The sequence below is a fragment of the Salvelinus fontinalis genome, chromosome 1 (assembly GCF_029448725.1).
Source record: "Salvelinus fontinalis isolate EN_2023a chromosome 1, ASM2944872v1, whole genome shotgun sequence".
In the NCBI taxonomy this organism is placed as follows: domain Eukaryota; kingdom Metazoa; phylum Chordata; class Actinopteri; order Salmoniformes; family Salmonidae; genus Salvelinus; species Salvelinus fontinalis.
In genome coordinates this window covers 55,981,073-56,002,184 of record NC_074665.1, presented here as the reverse complement: position 1 = coordinate 56,002,184, position 21,112 = coordinate 55,981,073, and the positions used below count along the sequence as shown (strand labels likewise).

The 21,112-nt window shown below is 41.5% G+C and overlaps 1 protein-coding gene across 1 annotated transcript in view; it reads left to right on the top strand.

The window, feature by feature from the left end:
- LOC129857963 (ankyrin-3-like) overlaps positions 1–21,112 on the top strand; it is a 218,627-nt gene that overhangs the window by 40,740 nt on the left and 156,775 nt on the right. The window lies entirely within an intron of this gene.

Genomic DNA, 21,112 nt, shown 5'->3' with positions numbered 1-21,112 from the left:
CTTGCTCAAAGGCACAACGGCAGACAATCGCATCAAGGATTTGATACAGCAACCTTCCAGTTACCAGCTCACTTTCCCATCAGACCCGGGATTCAAACTGGCAAACTTTCAGTTGCTGGCTTGTCTCTCTAACCGCTAGGCCAGCTGCCGCCGAGAGGAACTCTCTATCATATTGGTCTGTTAACTATTGGCAGAAAGGTTTAGAACTCTTTCTTTTTGGTCGATTAACTCATTTACCGCCTGGTGATGTCACCAGGCAGGCCATACCTCCATCTCATCAAAACAGGCTGACATTTTCAAATAGATCTTACACAAAAAGGGCATTATCATAATTTTCACAATTTCACGGTATTATTCCAACCTCACAGTGTGGAAAAGACATATAAGCACAGGAAAATCTCAATTTTGACTGCACTGGGTCTAATGTATACCCCTACCTCCAGTTGCTTCATTCATACAATGGCGCTGACCCACTCTGTTGTCTCACGGGTTGCGTCCTCCTTTCAGGGTGAAGCTCATTTGTTGATCTCCTAACCTGATTAGCCGTTGGGTGATTAACTCACTGTAACCCTTCTGCCACTTGTTGCTAAAGTGTGTTAACAGCCTGTACACACTCTCCTGGTAAACACAACCACACTTTCCCTTGTCAGTGTGTCCACTAGTCTACTCTCATGCTTGCCTCACCCCTCTCCCACCTGATGACGTAGACTGACACTCGACCTCCATTGACTCAAAGATGAAAAGAGGGGTAACATGGGTAAGTCATATCTAATTATTTGTAGCTCTAACTATTCTACTATCCATTTGTCATTTATATTTATTTCAGTCTCTTGGCAAGCCACTGCAGTCTCCTTCCATCTCTAAAGGATGGAGTGTGGGTGATTGTCTCTAGAGTCAGGGAAAGGAGGTTGAAAGGAGAAAGAAAATCTGCTTTTGCCAATGCCAATAGTTGAGTGTAGGCCTTACAGGTTAGGCTACTATTCTGATTGTAGCCTAGTACCATGCAAACGTTGGTGTTTCCTTTCTGTTCTGATGTGTCTGATACTGTTGTAGGGGAATGGGGGAATCGTATTTTTTCAGATTCTATTCCGAACAGAAAGTCTCCCTATGTGATGTTAGTTTGTCTATAGGCCAAAATCAATGGTGTGGTGGAGGAAACAATAGGATTCCTCTGTGGGTCCGAGTTTGAGTGCTCACCTTTGACCTCTCAGCTTTTCATTTTCCCTCTGGCTGAGTAGCAATGACAGTATGAGGTCAGTGGAGAAGGTGAAGGTACAGACAGGACGGGTGAAGTTATGGGGACTTAAGAGTGATACACGCATCGGTGCCCAAATGTTATCTCAGCGTTGAGGTGGAGATGACAGCTCTCGTGTGGGGGGATGGGAAGGGGGAGAATGAGAGGGGGGTCTTATCCCCCCCCCCCCCCCCCTCGCAGAATGACTGCACTGACATTTGAGGAAATGTCTACTGATTTGAGACTGGAGTCGCAGCATTTGACAGGAGTACAAGAGGATGGAGGGTGGAGTGAGGCAAAAGAGGGGATGAGGAAGGGTGTTGCTTATCAGCTTTGCCCTGGATCTCATCTCAGAGCTATAAGGCTTGTAGGGAACATAGAGAGAGAGAGAGAAGAGCACGTATCACTCTCTCTCTCTCGCTCTCTTTCTCTCTCTCTCTCTCTCTCTCTGTTTCTCTCTAGGATATTGTGTTACAGAGATGGAGAAGATGATTGGATCTCATGTATGCATGACGTGGTTTAGTGTTGTTACTTTGAAATGCATCAATCACAAATTGATGATGGACTGATGTTTACTTAAGGTCCGATTTCAGATCCACATAATATGATAAAACATTATGCACATGTACTTTTATTCATGTTGTTTGTATATGTAATGCCAAGGCTTGAAAAGTGATAAGATCATTGTATTGACTAAAGTTCAATAGCACTAGGTTTATTGCAGACCTCATACAATAAGCTAGGCTGAATTGCAGCCATTTCTGCAGATCTCATGTCTGGCACTTCTCACTGTGTTTTTCTTGATTAAGGAAAGTCGTCTGTGTGGAGATCCATAATTAGGTACCAAAGTGCTGGGAGTTGATCATTTCCAATCAGCAGACTCCCTGATTAGTGGTCTTGTTTCTACGTTTTCAATCGTCAAGGACTAGGATAGTCAGGTAACGATTGGTGTTACAATTCATACAATGGTAAACCATTCATTCTAATTATAGCTGTGCTGAGTGATGCATGATTACTGTTCCTCTCCACAAGTGCATAACCCTATATCCTTTATAATAGACCTCTATTTTTGATGCAAGGTCTTGTTAGGTATGCATCTAACCAATGAGGCTAAAAGAAGCCGTGCTTGTTCGATCAGGCAGTGAAGATGTTAACACACACCCTTGCATGACTTTGCCATACAGCTGGATTAACTTGACATGACATGATTAACTGTTAAAATTTGTGATATTCTCATTTGTCCTCTTTAAGTATATGGGCATGAAGCAGGAAGAGGCATAATGGATCCGTATTAGCTACAGATATGCATTAATTCAGTTTTTGTGGATTACAGCCGTATCCGTAACTGACATTAATTGGCTATGGCATTTTCCCCTCATCTGAGTAGTGTTGATTGACACATGCACACAGTCTGATGGTTGTGTGTGTGTGTGTGTGTGTGTGTGTGTGTGTGTGTGTGTGTGTGTGTGTGTGTGTGTGTGTGTGTGTGTGTGTGTGTGTGTGTGTGTGTGTGTGTGTGTGTGTGTGTGTGTGTGTGTGTGTGTGTGTGTGTGTTATACACAGTGCATTCGGGAAAGTATTCAGACCCCTTGCCTTTTTACACATTTAGTTAGTTAGGTTACCGCCTTATTCTAAAATGGATTACATTGTCGACGCCCCCCCATCTACACACAATACCCCATAATGACAAAGCAAATTTATAAAAAACTAAAAACGGAAGTATCACATTTACATAAGTATTCAGACCCTCTACTCTGTACTTTGTTGAAGCTCCTTTGGCATCAATTACAGCCTTGAGTCTTCTTGGGTATGACGCTACAAGCTTGGCACACATGTATTTGAGGAGTTTCTCCAATTCTTCTCTGCAGATCATCTCAAGCTCTGTCAGGTTGAATGGGGAGCGTCGCTACACAGCTATTTTCAGGTCTCTCCAGAGATGATCGATCGGGTTCAGGTCCAGGCTCTGGCTGGGCCACTCAAGGGCATTCAGAGACTTGTCCCAAAGCCACCCCTGCGTTGTCTTGGCTGTGTGCTTAGGGATGTTGTTGGAAGGTGAACTTTCACCCCAGTCTGAGGTCCTGAGTGCTCTGGAGAAGGTGTTCATCAAGGATCTCTCTGTATTTTGCTCCGTTCATCTTTCCCTCAATCCTGACTAGTCTCCCAGTCCCTGCTTCTGAAAAACATCCCCACAGCATGATACTGCCACCGCCATGCTTCACTGTAGGGATGGTGCCAGGTTTCCTCCAGACGTGACGCTTAGCATTCAGGCCTAAGAGTTCAATCTTGGTTTCATCAGACCAGAGTATCTTGTTTCTCATGGTCTGAGATTCCTTTAGGTGCCTTTTGGCAAACTCCAAGTGGGCTATCATGTGCCTTTTACTGAGGAGTGGCTTCCGTCTGGCCACTCTACCATAAAGGCCTGATTGGTGAAGTGCTGCAGAGATGGTTGTCCTTCTGGAAGATTTTCCTATCTCCACAGAGGAACTCTGGAGCTCTGTCAGAGTGACCATAAGGTTCTTGGTCACCACCCTGACCAAGGCCCTTCTCCCCGATTGCTCAGTTTGGCCGGGCGACCAGCTCTAGGAAGAATCTCGGTGGTTCCAAACTTCTTCCATTTAAGAATGATGGTGAATTAATCTGTGTGTAAAAAATTGTTGTAAAAATGTATTTTGTCATGCACAAAGTAGATGTCCTAACCGACTTGCCAAAACCATAGTTTGTTAACAAGATATTTGTGGAGTGGTTGAAAAACGAGGTTTAATGACTCCAACCTAAGTGTATGTAAACTTCCGACTTCAACTGTATATATATATACAATTAAAAAATATATTTTTTAACCTGTTTTGGCTTTGTCATGATGGCGTACTGTGTGTAGATGGATGAGGAATTATTTTTATTTAATCCATTTTAGGGATTAAATTGAATTGGGATGATTTCTCACCTGCCTGTATTATGCGAGTAACATTAGTCCTAGTGACCGTGTGGACACTAGGCTACATACATCTATGGCCATCCTATGCTAAAGCTTGCTAGCTTCTGTAGGTATGTTTGAGGCAGTACATAACTAGTTTCTGTTGTTGACAATGACATACTATGCTCTCTCACTGCTCTTTACACTTTAATTTGATCTTGTTTAGTTTCTTAATCAAAGACAATCGCTGTTAAAAGCGCAGTATTTTTATTTATTTATTTTTACTACCAATAAAGTGATCTTAGCCCACATTGCAGTTTGGCTGCATTTAGGTCATTTCGGATACTAATGTTACTCGTTAGCTAGACAATCCTGTCTACCGATATTTGTGTATATTTACATTTTTTATTGGGGGTCTGCTTGATGTAACAGTTTTTTAAATAGTATTTTTTATAATTTTTTTAATAGACATTCTGAACTACCGTGGTTTACATTGGCCTTAATTGGTGATGTTGGTCACTGATGGTCCTCAGTCACATTCACTTTATCTTGGATTCTAAAACTATCACTCTTCTCTTCCAATTTTACTGTTGTTTAACTGTTGCACTAGCTGAAGACTTGAGACCTATGGTTGGTTTGCTTGATTGTACATATCCAAAATGTCACTGTTATTGAAGGACGTTTGTAACAATTTACAAATACAGGGGCTGACCCTTTTCATAGCCTACTAGATAATAAACATTATCCAAAGATTATTGTGCTCCGTTTCTGTTTCTCTAAAGGATTTGAGTTTTGTTTAATTCAGATGTTTTTTTTAATGCTGCTCCTCTCTCAATCTCTCTTTTCCTCTTTCTTTTTCATTTGACTTCTCCTTTTATAAGGATTCATGTCTAGTTCAACAACAAGTCAGGATGGTATTTTGGGGCTTCCAATCAGACTGGTGACAAGGAACGTACACGGGTTGTGGGAGGCAAATTAAGCGCTCCAGAGTATTTTCACATCTGAAGCGCATGAATGCTGATATCACATTACTTCAAGAAACGCACCTACGTGTTAATGACCATACTAGATTGCGTGAAGCATGGGTTTGACAGGTTTTTCATTCTAATTTTAACGGCAAAGCCAGGGGACGAGAAAAGAGTACAGTTTTCACCCTCACAGATAATTTCAGATCCTGGAGAATGGTATACAATAGTTAGTGGCACCCTCTTTCAGACCTCTGTAGTACTTGCGAATGTTTGCGCCCCTAACTGGGATGACACTAGATTTATGACATCTCTTTTAGCCTGTCTCCTTAATCTTGATACGCACCGCCTTGTCTTCAGCGGGGACCTTAACTGTGTTATTGAACCAAGACTCGACCAGTCTAATCCCAGAGCAAAAGCTCTCTCTACATTTATGACCCAAATAGGTTGTGTTGATCCATTGCGCTTCCTCCACCCTGTCAGAAAGGACCTACTTTTCAAGCCTACCTAAGCATAGACTACTTTTCAAGCCTACCTAAGCATAGACTACTTTTCAAGCCTACCTAAGCATAGACTACTTTTCAAGCCTACCTAAGCATAGACTACTTTTCAAGCCTACCTAAGCATAGACTACTTTTCAAGCCTACCTAAGCATAGACTACTTTTCAAGCCTACCTAAGCATAGACTACTTTTCAAGCCTACCTAAGCATAGATTACTTTTCAAGCCCTACCTAAGCATAGATTACTTTTCAAGCCTACCTAAGCATAGATTACTTTTCAAGCCCTACCTAAGCATAGATTACTTTTCAAGCCTACCTAAGCATAGATTACTTTTCAAGCCTACCTAAGCATAGATTACTTTTCAAGCCCTACCTAAGCATAGACTACTTTTTTTTAGATAGAGCCCTTCTCCCCTCAGTTAAAACTGCTGAATATTCTGCTATAGTAATTTTGGACCATTCCCCCCTCATTCTGGTCTTAGCTCTTACTCCGAACGCAAAAAAACAGTCGAATTGGAGATTTAACATGGCCCCATTGTCTAACAAAGAATTATGTGACTTTATTTCAACCAACATAGATGTATTCCTTCAAACAAATAAAAATGATGACACCTCCAGCTCTCTTCTTTGGGAGACTTTCAAAGCTGTATTACAATGCTCATTATGTCAAATAAAGAAAACTGAAATGTCAAGAATTGTTGGACTCAGTCCTGGCAACAGACCGGCAATATTCAACTTCACCATCCCCTGAATTATATGCAGAAAGGCGAAAACTTCAAACTCATTTTAATCTGCTTTCCACTGCTAAAGCAGAGTTTCTGTTGCAACGAACAAAGGGGACGTACTACGAATATGGGGACAAGGCCAGCCGCCTTTTGGCACACCAACTTAAACACCACTCAGCATCTCATCTTATCTCTCAGGTATATGACTCTTCCCGTAATCTTACAAGTAATCCCTCTGATATGAATTCAACTTTTGTGTCATTTTATTCTAACCTCTTCAAACCCGAACCCCCATCAGATAACACGGCTATTGACAACTTTTTAGATAACTTGGATATTCCATCCATTGATATGAACATAAGTAAAGTTCTGGTTAACCCTCTGCATCTAGATGAGATAACAAAGGGTCTAAAGTTAATGCGAAGTGGCAAGGCCCCAGGCCCCGATGGCTTCCTTGTCGATTTTTATTTTAAAAATCTCTCTCCCCCGACGCCAACTCAAGTCTCCATCTCACTTATACTCAAGAACGATAAATATTCAGCAGAATGTGGTGGATATCGGCCTATTTCACTTTTGAACGCTGATGTTAAACTATTAGCTAAGGTTCTAGCATGTCGGTTGGAACCCTGCCTTCAGGATGTCATATCTGATGATCAAATGGATTTTGTCAAAGGGCAACAACTGTTTTCCAATGTACGCCATCTTTTGAACATTATATAATCTCCTTCTGTCTCTCCAGACCCTGAAATTGATGTTTCTCTTGATGCGGAGAAGGCTTTTTACTGGGTGGAGTGGGATTATTTAGTTCAGAATTTGGGAAGATTTGGTTTTGGGTTCGATTTCATCTCATGGATTAATCTGCTCTATTCTGCTCCTACGGCTAGCGTACACTCCAGAGGGACCCGTCAAGGGTGTCCTATGTCCACACTCCTTTATGCACTTGTGATCGAACCACTTTCCTTGGCCTTAAAATTATCATCATGATTCACTGGAATCCACGGAGCTGGTGAAGAACACAGTGTCACTGAAGGCAGATGATCTACTATTATATATCACTAACCCTGTGAACTCTGTCGATAACATACTGCGTATTTTAAACACATTTGGATCATTCTCAGGTTACAAATTGAACATTTAGAAATGTGAATGTTTTCCGATCAACCCTCCTGCCAAGCAAATTTCCCCTGGAGCCCTGCCTTTCCGTCTGTCACCCTCTGGTTTTTCCTATTTAGGTGTGAATATAACACATTGTCTGGCTACCCTCCATAAAACTAACTTTGCAAGTCTAGTCACACAAGATAAAGCAGACTTACAACGCTGGGATAGTCTTCCTCTCTCCTTAGCTGTCAGAATCCAATCTGTTAAAATGAACATTTACCTAGGTTTCTACACCTTTTTCAATGTCTTCCGAAATAATTTTTTATCAAGTTGGATAGGCTCATCAGTCATTTTATCTGGGACCTAGGATACGTAGAGCAATACTTTGAAGAAGGAGACAAGATGGAGGATTGGCGCTTCCAAATTTACTGCTTTACTATTGGGCAGCCAATATGAAAAAGATTAAGGTATGGTGCTCATTAGAAGCACACTCCTGCCAATCATCCTTCCTTTCTGCTCTTGCTTGTGCCCCACTATCCTTGTGTCCTTCAAAGTTTACTGGAAACCCTATTGTGCACTCTACTTTGAAGATCTGGAGACAATTTCGTCAACATTTTAGACTTTCTGCCCCTTCTCTTCTAAGCCCTATCTGTAATAACCCATTTTTTTACCCTCCAAACTCCACCAGGCTTTTGTTTTGTGGCAAGAGAGAGGATTGGTATGTTTCAAATACTTGTTGTTTTGATGGGAAGTTTGACCGTTTTAATTATCACGGAACCAAATTATAATCTTGCTCATTCAAATCTTTTCTGCTATTTTCATGCATGTAACTGTGTTCCCTCTCATTTTCCCACCTTTCCTCAACTACCTCCCAAGACGTTGCTAGAACATATTTTGTCCCTGCTCGGTTAAGTTTCATTCAGTTCAAGGTCTTGCACAGAATTCACTACACCAAAGAAAAACGTAGTAAATTCCTCCCAGACACAAATGACGTGATAGATGTTAAATCACTCCGGCAGACCACACCCATATGTTTCATTAATGTTCTAAGCTGTCTGAGTATTGGTCATCCTTTGTTAATACTCTCTCTAAAATTGTAGATATTGACCTGCAGCCTTGTCTTTTGATAGCTATATTAAATATTAAATATAGCTATCAAAGGAGCTCGATCTTTGTTGCCTAGTCTCACTAAAGGTATAGCAGACGTTGTAGCGTTTGCTTCCCTCATAGCCCGCTGGCAGAACTTGTTTAATTGGAAATCTTCCAAACCTCCCACTGTATCATCCTCGTTGAAACATTTAATCTCTTTTCTACACTTAGAAAGAAATGTATACACTTTGAGAGGTTGTACTGATAACTTTTCTTGATGGCAGCCTTTAATTTCCTTTTTTGAACAGTTGCTTTCTATTTATCAGGAGTAAGAATTTTGGCCAACGGGATATAAGAGGGTGTGAGAGGGAAGGGATATTATGTTGTGATATTTTTTATTTATTTGTGTGTATGTATATATGCACAGTGCCAGTCAAAAGTTTTGAGACACCAACTCATTCCAGGGTTTTTCTTTATTTTGACTATTTTCTACATTGTAGAATAATAGTAAATACATAAAAACTATGAAATAACACATATGGAATCATGTAGTAACCAAAAAAGTGTTAAACACATTTTTTATATATTATATTTTTCAAAGTAGCCACCTTTGCCTTGATGACAGCTTTAAACACTCTTGGCATTCTCTCAACCAGCTTCAAGAGGTAGTCACCTGGAATGCATTTCAATGAACAGGTGTGCCTTGTTAAATGTTAATTTGTGGAATTTCTTTCATTCTTAATGGGTTTGAGCCAATCAGTTGTGTTGTGACATCATTAAGGCAAAGGTTGGCTACTTTGAAGAATCTAAAATATTAAATATATTTTGGTTTGTTTAACACGTTTTTGGTTACTACATGATTCCATATGAGTTATTTCATTGTTTTGATGTCTTCACTATTTTTCTACAATGTAGAAAATAGTAAAAATAAAGAAAAACCCTGGAATGAGTAGGTTTGTCCAAACTTGACTGGTACTGTGTATATATATATATACAGTGGGGCAAAAAAGTATTTAGTCAGCCACCAATTGTGCAAGTTATCCCACTTATAAAGACGAGAGAGGCCTGAAATTTTCATCATAGGTACACTTCAACTATGACAGACAAAATGAGAAAAAAAATCCAGAAAATCACATTGTAGGATTTTTAATGAATTTATTTGCAAATTATGGTGGAAAATAAGTATTTGGTCACCTACAAACAAGCAAGATTTCTGGCTCTCACAGACCTGTCCTCCACTCGTTACCTGTATTAATGGCACCTGTTTGAACTTGTTATCAGTATAAAAGACACCTGCCCACAACCTCAAACAGTCACACTCCAAACTCCACTATGGCCAAGACCAAAGATCTGTCAAAGGACACCAGAAACAAAATTGTAGACCTGCACCAGGCTGGGAAGACTGAATCTGCAACAGATAAGGGGTTTGAAAAAATCAACTGTGGGAGCAATTATTAGGAAATGGAAGACATACAAGACCACTGATAATCTCCCTCGATCTGGGGCTCCACGCAAGATCTCACCCCGTGGGGTCAAAATGATCACAAGAACGATGAGCAAAAATCCGAGAACCACACGGGGGGACCTAGTGAATGACCTGCAGAGAGCTGGGACCAAAGTAACAAAGCCTACCATCAGTAACACACTACGCCGCCAGGGACTCAAATCCTGCAGTGCCAGACGTGTCCCCCTGCTTAAGCCAGTACATGTCCAGGCCCGTCTGAAGTTTGCTACAGAGCATTTGGATGATCCAGAAGAAGATTGGAGAATGTCATATGGTCAGATGAAACCAAAATATAACTTTTTGGTAAAAACTCAACTCGTCGTGTTTGGAGAACAAAGAATGCTGAGTAGTATCCAAAGAACACCATACCTACTGTGAAGCATGGGGGTGGAAACATCATGCTTTGGGGCTGTTTTTCTGCAAAGGGACCAGGACGACTGATCCGTGTAAAGGAAAGAATGAATGGGGCCATGTATCGTGAGATTTTGTGTGAAAACCTCCTTCCATCAGCAAGGGCATTGAAGATGAAACGTGGCTGATGGAGCATGACAATGATCCCAAACACACCGCCCGGACAACGAAGGAGTGGCTTCGTAAGAAGCATTTTAAGCTCCTGGAGTGGCCTAGCCAGTCTCCAGATCTCAACCCCATAGAAAATCTTTGGAGGGAGTTGAAAGTCCGTGTTGCCCAGCAACAGCCCCAAAACATCACTGCTCTAGAGGAGATTTGCAGGAATGGGCCAAAATACCAGCAACAGTGTGTGAAAACCTTGTGAAGACTTACAGAAAACGTTTGACCTCTGTCATTGCCAACAAAGGGTATATAACAAAGTATTGAGATAAACTTTTGTTATTGACCAAATACTTATTTTACACCATAATTTACAAACAAATTCATTAAAAATCCTACAATGTGATTTTCTGGATTTTTTTTCTCATTTTGTCTGTCATAGTTGAAGTGTACCTATGATGAAAATTACAGGCCTCTCTCATCTTTTTAAGTGGGAGAACTTGCACAATTGGTGGCTGACTAAATACTTTTTTGCCCCACTGTATGTATGTACAGAAGTTGGGTGTATCTAAAGATTTCACTTTGAAGTTTATTTATATATAAATAAACTTCAAAGTGAAATCTTTAGATACACCCAAATTCTGTTTTCAACTGTTAGTCTAATAACGTCACCCCAACACAACCTTAATGGGAGATGACCTTTAATCTATGGAGATGAGTAAATGGTACAGGAGGGGGCTTGAGTGTGTGTGAAAATTCACGTATAAAAGCTGTGTGTGTGCCCATGTGCATGCGCATCAGCGTGTGTGTGTAGTTCAGGAGTTCTCTGTGTCCCTGCAGTGCTGCCCAACTGTTTGCTATGTGCTGATACACTGATACGGGAGAGAATGGGAGCGGGAGGGAGAGAGAGAGGCTCCCCGAGGTCTCTTGACTTGTCACCACTCTGTGATCCCATTGTGATGGGAAACTGAACTCCAGATATTCCACTGGCCACTGGCTTAAGCAAGCTTATAAGAGTAATAGATTTGGTAAGAGTACACTCGCACTAATTCACGCACACACGCTCACACATTTTCACGCTCACACACTCTCACAAACTAAATGTCTGCAATCATGCACAAACACTGGCATAAACGTGAATAGATTCATTTGTCAAATAAGCATGTGTTCACATTTTCAAACATACATTTAGGCACACACACCATTCCTAACTCGTACAAATGAAGAGTCCCATCCATAAGCAGGGGGATGATTGGCACAGAGAAAGCATTACACCAGCAGAAAAGGCATATGGCATTGTGACCCACTGATGGGCACACACATATGGTGGTAGTGAGTTGTGCTATGCACAGTACGCAAAGAGGAAGGTGCTGTGCTCTGCTTGTGTTTGATGTGCCTCCAAAACCCAGTGCAGTGTGGCTAAAATCGGCACCATTTTGCATTATGTCATGTAGCTACTAACTTCAGTTATCAATTCAAAATGAAAGCATTTGCATAGCATGTGGCATCCTCCCCATTGCAATAAACTGTTCCCTACAGTGTGACTGCTTACAAAGGCCTGTCTGAACAACAGTATTCTACTGTATGAATTGAATTGTCTGAAACATTTTCGGTATACTCAAAATAAATATTTTCCTGAATAGTATTTGCATAACAGATGCATTGCTGATTGTTGAAGAATGCTAGCTGTACTTCTACAGCAACTTGAAGGATAGACTGGACTGGGCTCAGTTTTAATATGGATTCCACACAGTGGAACTGAGGTGGTAATGGCCAAATTGAGCTTGGATTGTCATGGCAACCATTGTTTGCCTACTGCTCCTTTGTGAAAAGGTTCTGGAGTACCCTGGTGACAGTGCCTGGTCCCCACAGTGACTCTGGTGTTTTGTGACTGTTTGCTTGGTGACTGTTGTCATACTGTAGAGACCAGTCGCCATGGAGAAATGCTCTCCGAGAGGTACCTGAATGCAGGGGTAAACAGCTCTCCCCTGGGGTGTTGGTCAGGGTCGTGAGTGGCTGGAGTGGTGGGGTTGACCACTGTACCCTTCAACCTGCCCATCGCACCCCTCACACCCCTGTGGCCATTTGGTCCACATTCAGCTTGCCTGAGCTCACTCGTCTCTCTCTCTCTCTCTCTCTCGCTCCATCCTCTATCTATTAAAAAAAACTCAGCTTCTTGCCTGACAGCTTCTGTCATTTTGTTTTTCTGACTCCAGTTGAAAAGCAATCAGACAATCCTCTTCATGATCATCATTAGGATGTGACTTCTGTGGGAATGACTTGTGTTTTAATACACCCTGATGGTTTCTCATCAGAATGATCTCATCCTGAGAGCCTGTCTTAGACAGTAGGCTATGATTCAATTGGACCCAACACATTACTTCTGTGCCTTATGGAAATAAATTGTGTAGATGTGTAGATGACGTGCAGTTGACTACCACTCTTTCTCAGCCTTTTTCATGTCGTCTCATGTTTTATTCATTCAGATGGTGACAGATTATAGCCGGACTCTTTTGAAATGATCCATGGTATAGGTAACGAACCTCTGTTTTATTACAGTAGGAATCTTTAAATAAACCTGTGTTTTGAATTGGTAATACTGTAACGGCTTTCTTCTGTGGACGAAGGAGAGGACCAAAGCGCAGCGCGGTTAGTGTTCAACATGTTTTAATGAAGACGATAAACGTGAACACTACAAAATTACAAAACAACAAATGGGAAAAACCGAAACAGTCCTATCTGGTGCATAGACACAAAGACAGAAGACAACCACCTACAAAACCCCAACACAAAACAGGCTACCTAAATATGGTTCCCAATCAGAGACAACGCAAAACACCTGTCTCTGATTGAGAACCATAACAGGCCAAACAAGAAACCCCACATAAAAACAGACAACATAGAATGCCCACTCAGCTCACGTCCTGACCAACACTAAAACAACGAAAACACAAAAGAACTATGGTCAGAACGTGACAAATACTTTAGTTGATGGAGCATGGTTGTGCATTACCGACCGTCCCCATTGAAATGATATATTCTTTAGGCATTTTCATGTGAAAGAGAAAGGATTACGTCCTGAGACTATTGCAAAAAAAAAACAAATAGTGAACTCCGTGTCGTGTAGGTTACAACTACATCTAAGGACTCTGCTGTTATGTTATGCATTTATTTTGATGGTAAGAATGCTTCAATCGCCCTTGGCCCTAAGTTATCAGTCTGAAACAGGATGGAATCATACATTTTTAAACCTGTTATTTGAAGTTCAGAGAAATGCTCAATAGTTATTCATCAACTGAAGCCGAGTGCCTGTTTCATCTCATTGATCTAACAGTGCTGAGCTGAGGTCCAGGTATTAGGTATTCAGGTATACTATTTCTCATAGAGCAACCACCAATGTTTACATTTGATATTAATCTTGAGTTATTCCCTTGGGATAATTAGGCTATACAACGGTTGGTTAGTTCTGATCCTGGATGCTGACAGTCTAGTGTAGGTTGGACCTCAGCTCAGCACTGTTAGATCCGCTTACACCTTTAACCACTCTGACCTGAATGTCAGACTGTCATTGTCACTGACAAACAGAATGTATCCTCCCTATCTGAGGAGCTGACTACAGCGGCTGTGTGTATACTGTGTAACTGCCCCTCTGTGGGGAAACCTGGGAAATACATTTTGGTCTGATTTCAAAGGGACCAATTGTGACACACATTTAGGTAGGTTACTGGCTTTTAACTGGGTTAAATTTCAATTGCATTATTCATGTAAGCCTTTCCAAATGGAGACTTACAATAAGATGTATAAAACTAAGAATGGACTCCAGGAGATGAACCACTTGAGTGGACCCTGACCAATATCTAGTTCCAGATGACCACAGTGGAAGTGTTATTCATGGGAAAACCCTCAGCAAGGAGATTGCCTGAATGTTTCTACATCATCTATACAACATAACTGCAATTGTTGCACCAGAGAGTTTGGGCTGACTGAGATTTGATTAGCCTAGATTTTGACCCCCCCCCCTCTCTCTCTCGCTCCCTCCCTCTCTCTGTACTCTTTTTCTTTGTTCCCTTCATTTTCATCTGCCTCTTATTTTTGTCTCCTTTATTTTCTGTTTTTTATTTATTTATCTTATGTGTTTCCCTGTCATTCGCTGAGCCTTTTTTCTTTCTCATGCTTTATGTTCTTTTTCCACCAATCTGAAAAGCCATTCCGGTCAGAATAGTTAAATGGATTGGATCTTGGATCTTGGTCCAAGCTAACTAACCTTTCACCTTCAAACTCTTTTCCTCGACTGCTGCTTTGCTCTGGGGCTGGTGGTCCATTCAGACCAGAGCTATAATTACAGCATACCTGAGTTGCATTTGGTTGTGTGCAGCCAACAGTTGAATCTGTTAGCCAAACGAATTAATTGAAGAGTTCTGTAGAGAAGCCCAATCCAAAGAGTATTATAAACATTTTATCATACTTAATCAAAAATACTGAGTGTGTAGAACTTCAATACTTTCCTGGATATCAAAGGCAAAAACATAATCTGGCAGCAGTGACTGTAGCATACATAATGATAACATTTACTATTTGCCAGCCTGTTTGCACCATTGACCACTAGAGGGACTCAGAGAATAGACAAAGAACAAAAAGTACCTTGTTTCACAGAGAGCAAAATTTGTTGTTTCTCTCGTTATGTGGTTGACTTAAAAAGTCAGTGACCACAAAAAATAGTGTGCCACAAAAATAGCCATTTCACTTATGAAATGAACCCCTAGTTCACAGGAAAGCAGTTTTTCCTTGACATGGTCAAATAACTCAAGCAGAGAGTGGTAACTTTTCTTCTAATTTGGCACATAAACTAGAGGCCATGAATAACTTGGTAAAAAAGAATGTCACTGATTGGCCTATGGTGGTGCTGTTATAAGCAATCTCTCTTAAACCTTCATATCCACTACCCCATTTGACTTAAAGGCATAAAACCTTATATACTGAACAAAAATATAAACGCAACATGCAACAATTTCAATGATTTTACTGAGTTACAGTTCATATAAGGAAATTATTCAATTGAAATGAATTGGTTAAGCCCTAATCTATGGATTTCACTTGACTGGGCAGGGGCGCATCCATGTGTGGGCCTGGGAGGGAATAGGCCCACCCACTGGGGAGCCAGGCCCAGCCAATAAGTTTTTACCCACAAAAAGGCTTTATTACAGACAGATATACTCCCCAGTTTCATCAACTGTCCAGATGGCTGGTATCAGACGATCCCGCAGGTGAAGAAGCCGGATGTGGAGGTCCTGGGCTGACGTGGTTACACGTGGTCTGCGGTTATGAGGCCTGTTGGACGTACTGCCAAGTTCTCTAAAATGACTCTGGAGATGGCTTACGGTAGAGAAATTAACATAAAATGATCTGGCAACAGCTCTGGTGGACATACCTGCAGTCAGCATGCCAATTGCGCACTCCTTTAAAACTTGAGACATCTGTGGCATTGTGTTGTGTGACAAACTGCACATTTTAGAGTGGCCTTTCATTGTCCCCAGCACAAGGTGCACCAGTGTAATGATCATGCTGTTTGATCAGCTTCTTGATATGCCATATCTGTCAGGTGGATGGATTATCTTGGCAAAGGAGAAATGCTCACTAACAGAGATGTAATCAAATTTGTGCACAACATTTGAGAGAAATGCGTTTTTTTTTTGCATATTGAACGTTCCTGGGATCTTTTATTTCAGCTCAAGAAACATGGGACCAACCCTTTACATGTTGCATTTATATGTTTTTTTCAGTGTATATATCCTCCATCTTGGAAATGTTTGAAAACATTTGAAAAACTATTCTCATGAACCATAATGAGACGGGCCAAATACATTTTATGCTTGTTTCAAGGCAAGCAACACTGAAGCATGCATGAGAGCACCAGCTGTTCCGAACGACTGTGTGATCACGCTCTCTGTAGCCGATGTGAGTAAGACCTTTCAACAGGTCAGCATTCACAAGACCGCAGGGACAGACATATTACCAGGATGTGTACTCAGAGCATGTAAATACCTACATGTTTCATAGCAGACCACCATAGTTCCTGTGCCCAAGAACGCCAAGGTAGCCTGCCTAAATGACTACCACTACGTAGCACTAAAGTCTGTAGCCATGAAGTGCTTTAAAAGGCTGGTCATGGCTCACATCAACACCATCATCCCGGAAACCCTAGACCCACTCCAATTCACATACCACCCAAACATATCCACAGATGACGCAATCTTAATTGCAGTCCACACTGCCCTTTCCCACCTGGACAAAAGAAACACCTATGTAAGAATACTGTTCATTGACTACAGCTCAGTGTTCAACACCACAGTGCCCACAAAGCTCATCACTAAGCTAGGGACCCTGGGGACAAAGACCTCCCTTTCCAACTGGATCCTGGACTTTCTGACGTGCCGCCCCCAGGTGGTAAGGGTAGGCAACAACACTTCTGCCATGCTGATCCTCAACATGGGGGCACCTCAGAAGTTTGTGCATAGTCCCCTCCTGTACTCCTTGTTCACCCACGACTGCGTGGTCAAGTACGACTCCAACACCATCATTAAGTTTGCTGACAACACAACGGTGGTAGGCCTGATCACCGACAACGATAAGACAGCCTGTAAGGAGGAGATCAGAGACCTGGCCATGTGGTGCCAGGACAACAACCTCTCCCTCAACGTGAGCAAGACAAAAGAGCTGATGGTGGACCACAGGAAAAGGAGGGTCGAACACGTCCCCATTCACATCGACGGAGCTGTAGTGGTGCAGATTGAGAGCTTCAAGTTCCTTGGTGTCCACATCACCAACAAATTATTATGGTCCAAACACACCAAGACAGTCGTGAAGAGGGCACAACAGCGCATATTCCCCCTCAGGAGACTGAAAAGATTCGACATGGGTCCCCAGATCCTCAAAAGGTTCTACAGCTGCACCATTGAGAGCATCCTGACCGGTTGCATCACCGCCTGGTACGGCCCAGTACATCACTGGGGCCAAGCTTTCTGCCATCCAGGACTTCTATACTAGGTGGTGTCAGAGGAAGGCCCAAAAAATTGTCAAAGACTACAGCCACCCAAGTCATAGGCTGTTCTCTCTGCTACCGCACGGCAAGGAGTACCGGAGCGCCAAGTCTAGGTCCAAAAAGCTCCTTAACAGCTTCTACCCCCAAGCCATAAGACTGCTAGACAATGAATCAAATGGCTACCCACCCTATTTGCATTGAACCCCCCCTTTTTTTTACACTGCTGCTACTTGCTATTTATTATCTATGCATAGTCACTTTACCCCTATCTACATGTACATATTACCTCAATTACCTCGACTAACCTGTACCCCCACACATTAACTCGGTACCGGTAACCCCTGTAAATAGCCTCGTTATTGTTATTTTATTGTGTAACTCCATTTATGTCAGTCTTTAACCTTATACTGTAGTGGGCTAACTCAGGGTCACACAGAATGTTTCTTGGTAGTCTTAAACATATCTACTTTGAAAGAAGAGTATACACCTCATCAAAAAAAAGTACACACCTCACACATGGTTATGGGCTTAAAAAAAGAAGACACGTGTATCATATCAGATATAGAGATGACATTTTGAGTTTGCATCCCAATATTACACTTTATTAACATCACAGAAGACTGAAATTTAACAAAACCGTTTGACATAGAAACATCGGATTTCTTGTTTTGAGATTTTTTGTTGTTGCTGCATTCAAATATGGCCACACTGTACCTATAGATGCATGTTAGCACATATGCTAATGATAAAAATACTTTCGTAATCTTCTTCTCATGAACCATGAATCAGATTGACTCCAGATTTGGTATATAGACTCAATAAATTAGCCTCTAATGAATTTGAGAATGATTACCTGCATTCAAAAATAACCAACCTGCAGCACTAGACTAGACTAGGTGTACCAGCATAGAGGTTAAAAGCATTGGGCCAGTAACCGAAAGGTTGCTGGTTTGAATCCCCAAGCCGACTACGTGAAAAAGCTGTAGATGTGTCCTTGAGCAAAGCACTTAACCCTAATTGTGCCAGTAAATCGCTCTGGATTACAGTGTCTGCTAAATGACTAAAATGTAGATTACACTTCACTTGGGTCATCTTTGTGGTATTGAGAGATAAATATGGTAATGCTTTCACTGATTACATACAGTATAAAGGAAGATAGTTCCTACATGACAGAGGCTTGCTTTGATATCCAAATGATCTTGTGTCCTTTCTGTGAACCCTGTTCGTTCCTGCTTGCAGCTATATGTTTTATTACAACTGAATGGAATTATTTAAATTAATCAAACTTTTAGTGGGTTTAATTTTCAATTAATTCTGAAATGTATGGCAATATTCAAGTGCACTTTAAGAGCACTTTAAGTTTAACTTGGTGAGTATCTGAGGAATAGCCTTACACCTTACATTGTTGTCCTTGAGAAACAGAGTTGTTGTGGATACACAGGTTGTACAATAGAGTTACCACAATATTGACATAATGATTTCCTTCCAAAGACAAAGGAAACGTGTCGTAGTAAAGGGCCCATGGAGCAGGTGTAAACGACTCCGGTATCTTCCTCTAGCTTTTTGCTGTGAGAGTTCTGGCATTTGACCAGGGAACCTTTGCTTCTTTCCCTCAATTAGACCTTGTAAACATATTCAGTGTCAGAAACAAACTTTATGCCTTTGAATGCAGTCATCACCACTTTCTATTTAGAGAATGTCTCCTAACCTCACTTCGACCTACTTCAGTCTGTAACGGATGCACAGTGTTGCCGTCTTTGTCTGAGGCTGTGTGCTTGGTGTCACTAGTACAAAATGTTGTGGCTGTGGAGGTCCAAAGGTCAATAAGACTGAACACAGGGAACAGGGAACGCTTCTGTTACACCCAGGGGAGCAATCACACGCATTCATGATGAACAAAACAGAAGAGAGACAGCAAGCTAGGGACTAAACACAGCTGTCACTCTTCGAGGGACGTGTTTCAGTAAGAGTAGATCATTTTTTAAAGATTGTCTTTAATTCAAATTAACGTTTTCTGTCATAGAGATATTTAGCTGTTAGTAACTTGTCGTTAACCTGGCAAGACATGGCATAGCCTAATCGATTTGCACAAAGCAGCAAGTAGCCTATTTCCTGTATTGTTGTTGTTGAGTCGTTTACCGACCAATTAAAACTCTTCAGTTCAGTAGCTGTATTGATATGGTTTGTTGCTTAGAGTGAAGGTGAAATGGGTCTATTAAAAGTCCATCACTGGAATCAAGCCAGCTCTGCCCAAGGTTGTTTTAATCTGAACAGTGGACACATTTAGTCTGATGACAGCAAAAGCTATTGGGACTATTGGAGCCCTTCTATGTGACTTTGACCACTGAATATGGGTCTGTCTAATGGTTATGGATGTTGTACGCATTTAGCAAGCATTTCTCAATATTCCTCTTTACAATGATAGGCTGTTATATGACATACTGAAAGGCTATATATTACAACATATGAGTACAAATTATATTTATGTCTCAGATATCATTCCAGCACAAGCTTTTCATTGTATGGATGATCTTTTCTTATCCACAGGGAAACATTTCCTTTTCTCTCTGTCTCTCTGCATGCTTCTCATTGAGAAAGGATTTTTAGGAATGGTGGTTGGTTTTCTTGTGATTTCCTACATGCACCCCCCAACTGGTGTTGTTACATTTCTGTGCTCCTCAACCACCAGCCACCCCGAGCAACACCATTGGTCCTCGCCTAGCAACAACATGATAATGTGGCATAATGTGACACCCCCTGATGTATGATGGGGAGCTAGGGCCGCGCCCCTGAAGCTGGTGTCTGCGTCGCTATAAAAAGAGAAAGGGATAAAAGAAAAGGGGATTTCACGCTCATATCATTACATGGCTGGTGTCCGGAGAATAAACCTGTTATGTGTCCCTTGTGTGTGTGGCAGCCCTCTTCCTGACAAGAAAGAGGGATGATTCTTTTTTCTCTTTTCTACTCTTCCTCTCAAATACACATACGGTCACACACACACAAAGAGCCAGGCATGCGCCGGTGAAGGACCGGGGCGCAAGCGCTCAGGTGTTGAAGCAAAGACAGAGAAAACAAAGATGGCCGTTCCCTTTTCCACGTTGCCATGTTTGATGTGAGCAGTGGACCTGAATGACATTGTAAATAACATGTTTCTGTACTTTCTCTCCCTGAAAAATCGAACCCAGTCTAAAGTTGTCTCTTACACTGCTTTGGATATCCTCCCTCTTTCTCTGTCTCTGTTTTCAACAAAGAGCCATTATGTTTGGTGAAACAAAAGGTCCCCTGATCCCATTTCACCTTCCATCAAAATGGCACTGGCCTCAGATGGCATAATGACCACAGTGTAGGGACAAAGAATCTCAGTTATTGTTTCAGCACATTTGAAGAACTGGTATAGGGGGAAAAGGAAACCAGTTTTCATTCATTTGTTTTCTCTCGGCATAAGCATTAGTATGTCGGTGATTAGGACCTTTTCTCCTTTCTTTCTGATAATGTATGACCCAAGAAAAGTTATTGTTGTCATTCTTAAAAAGACA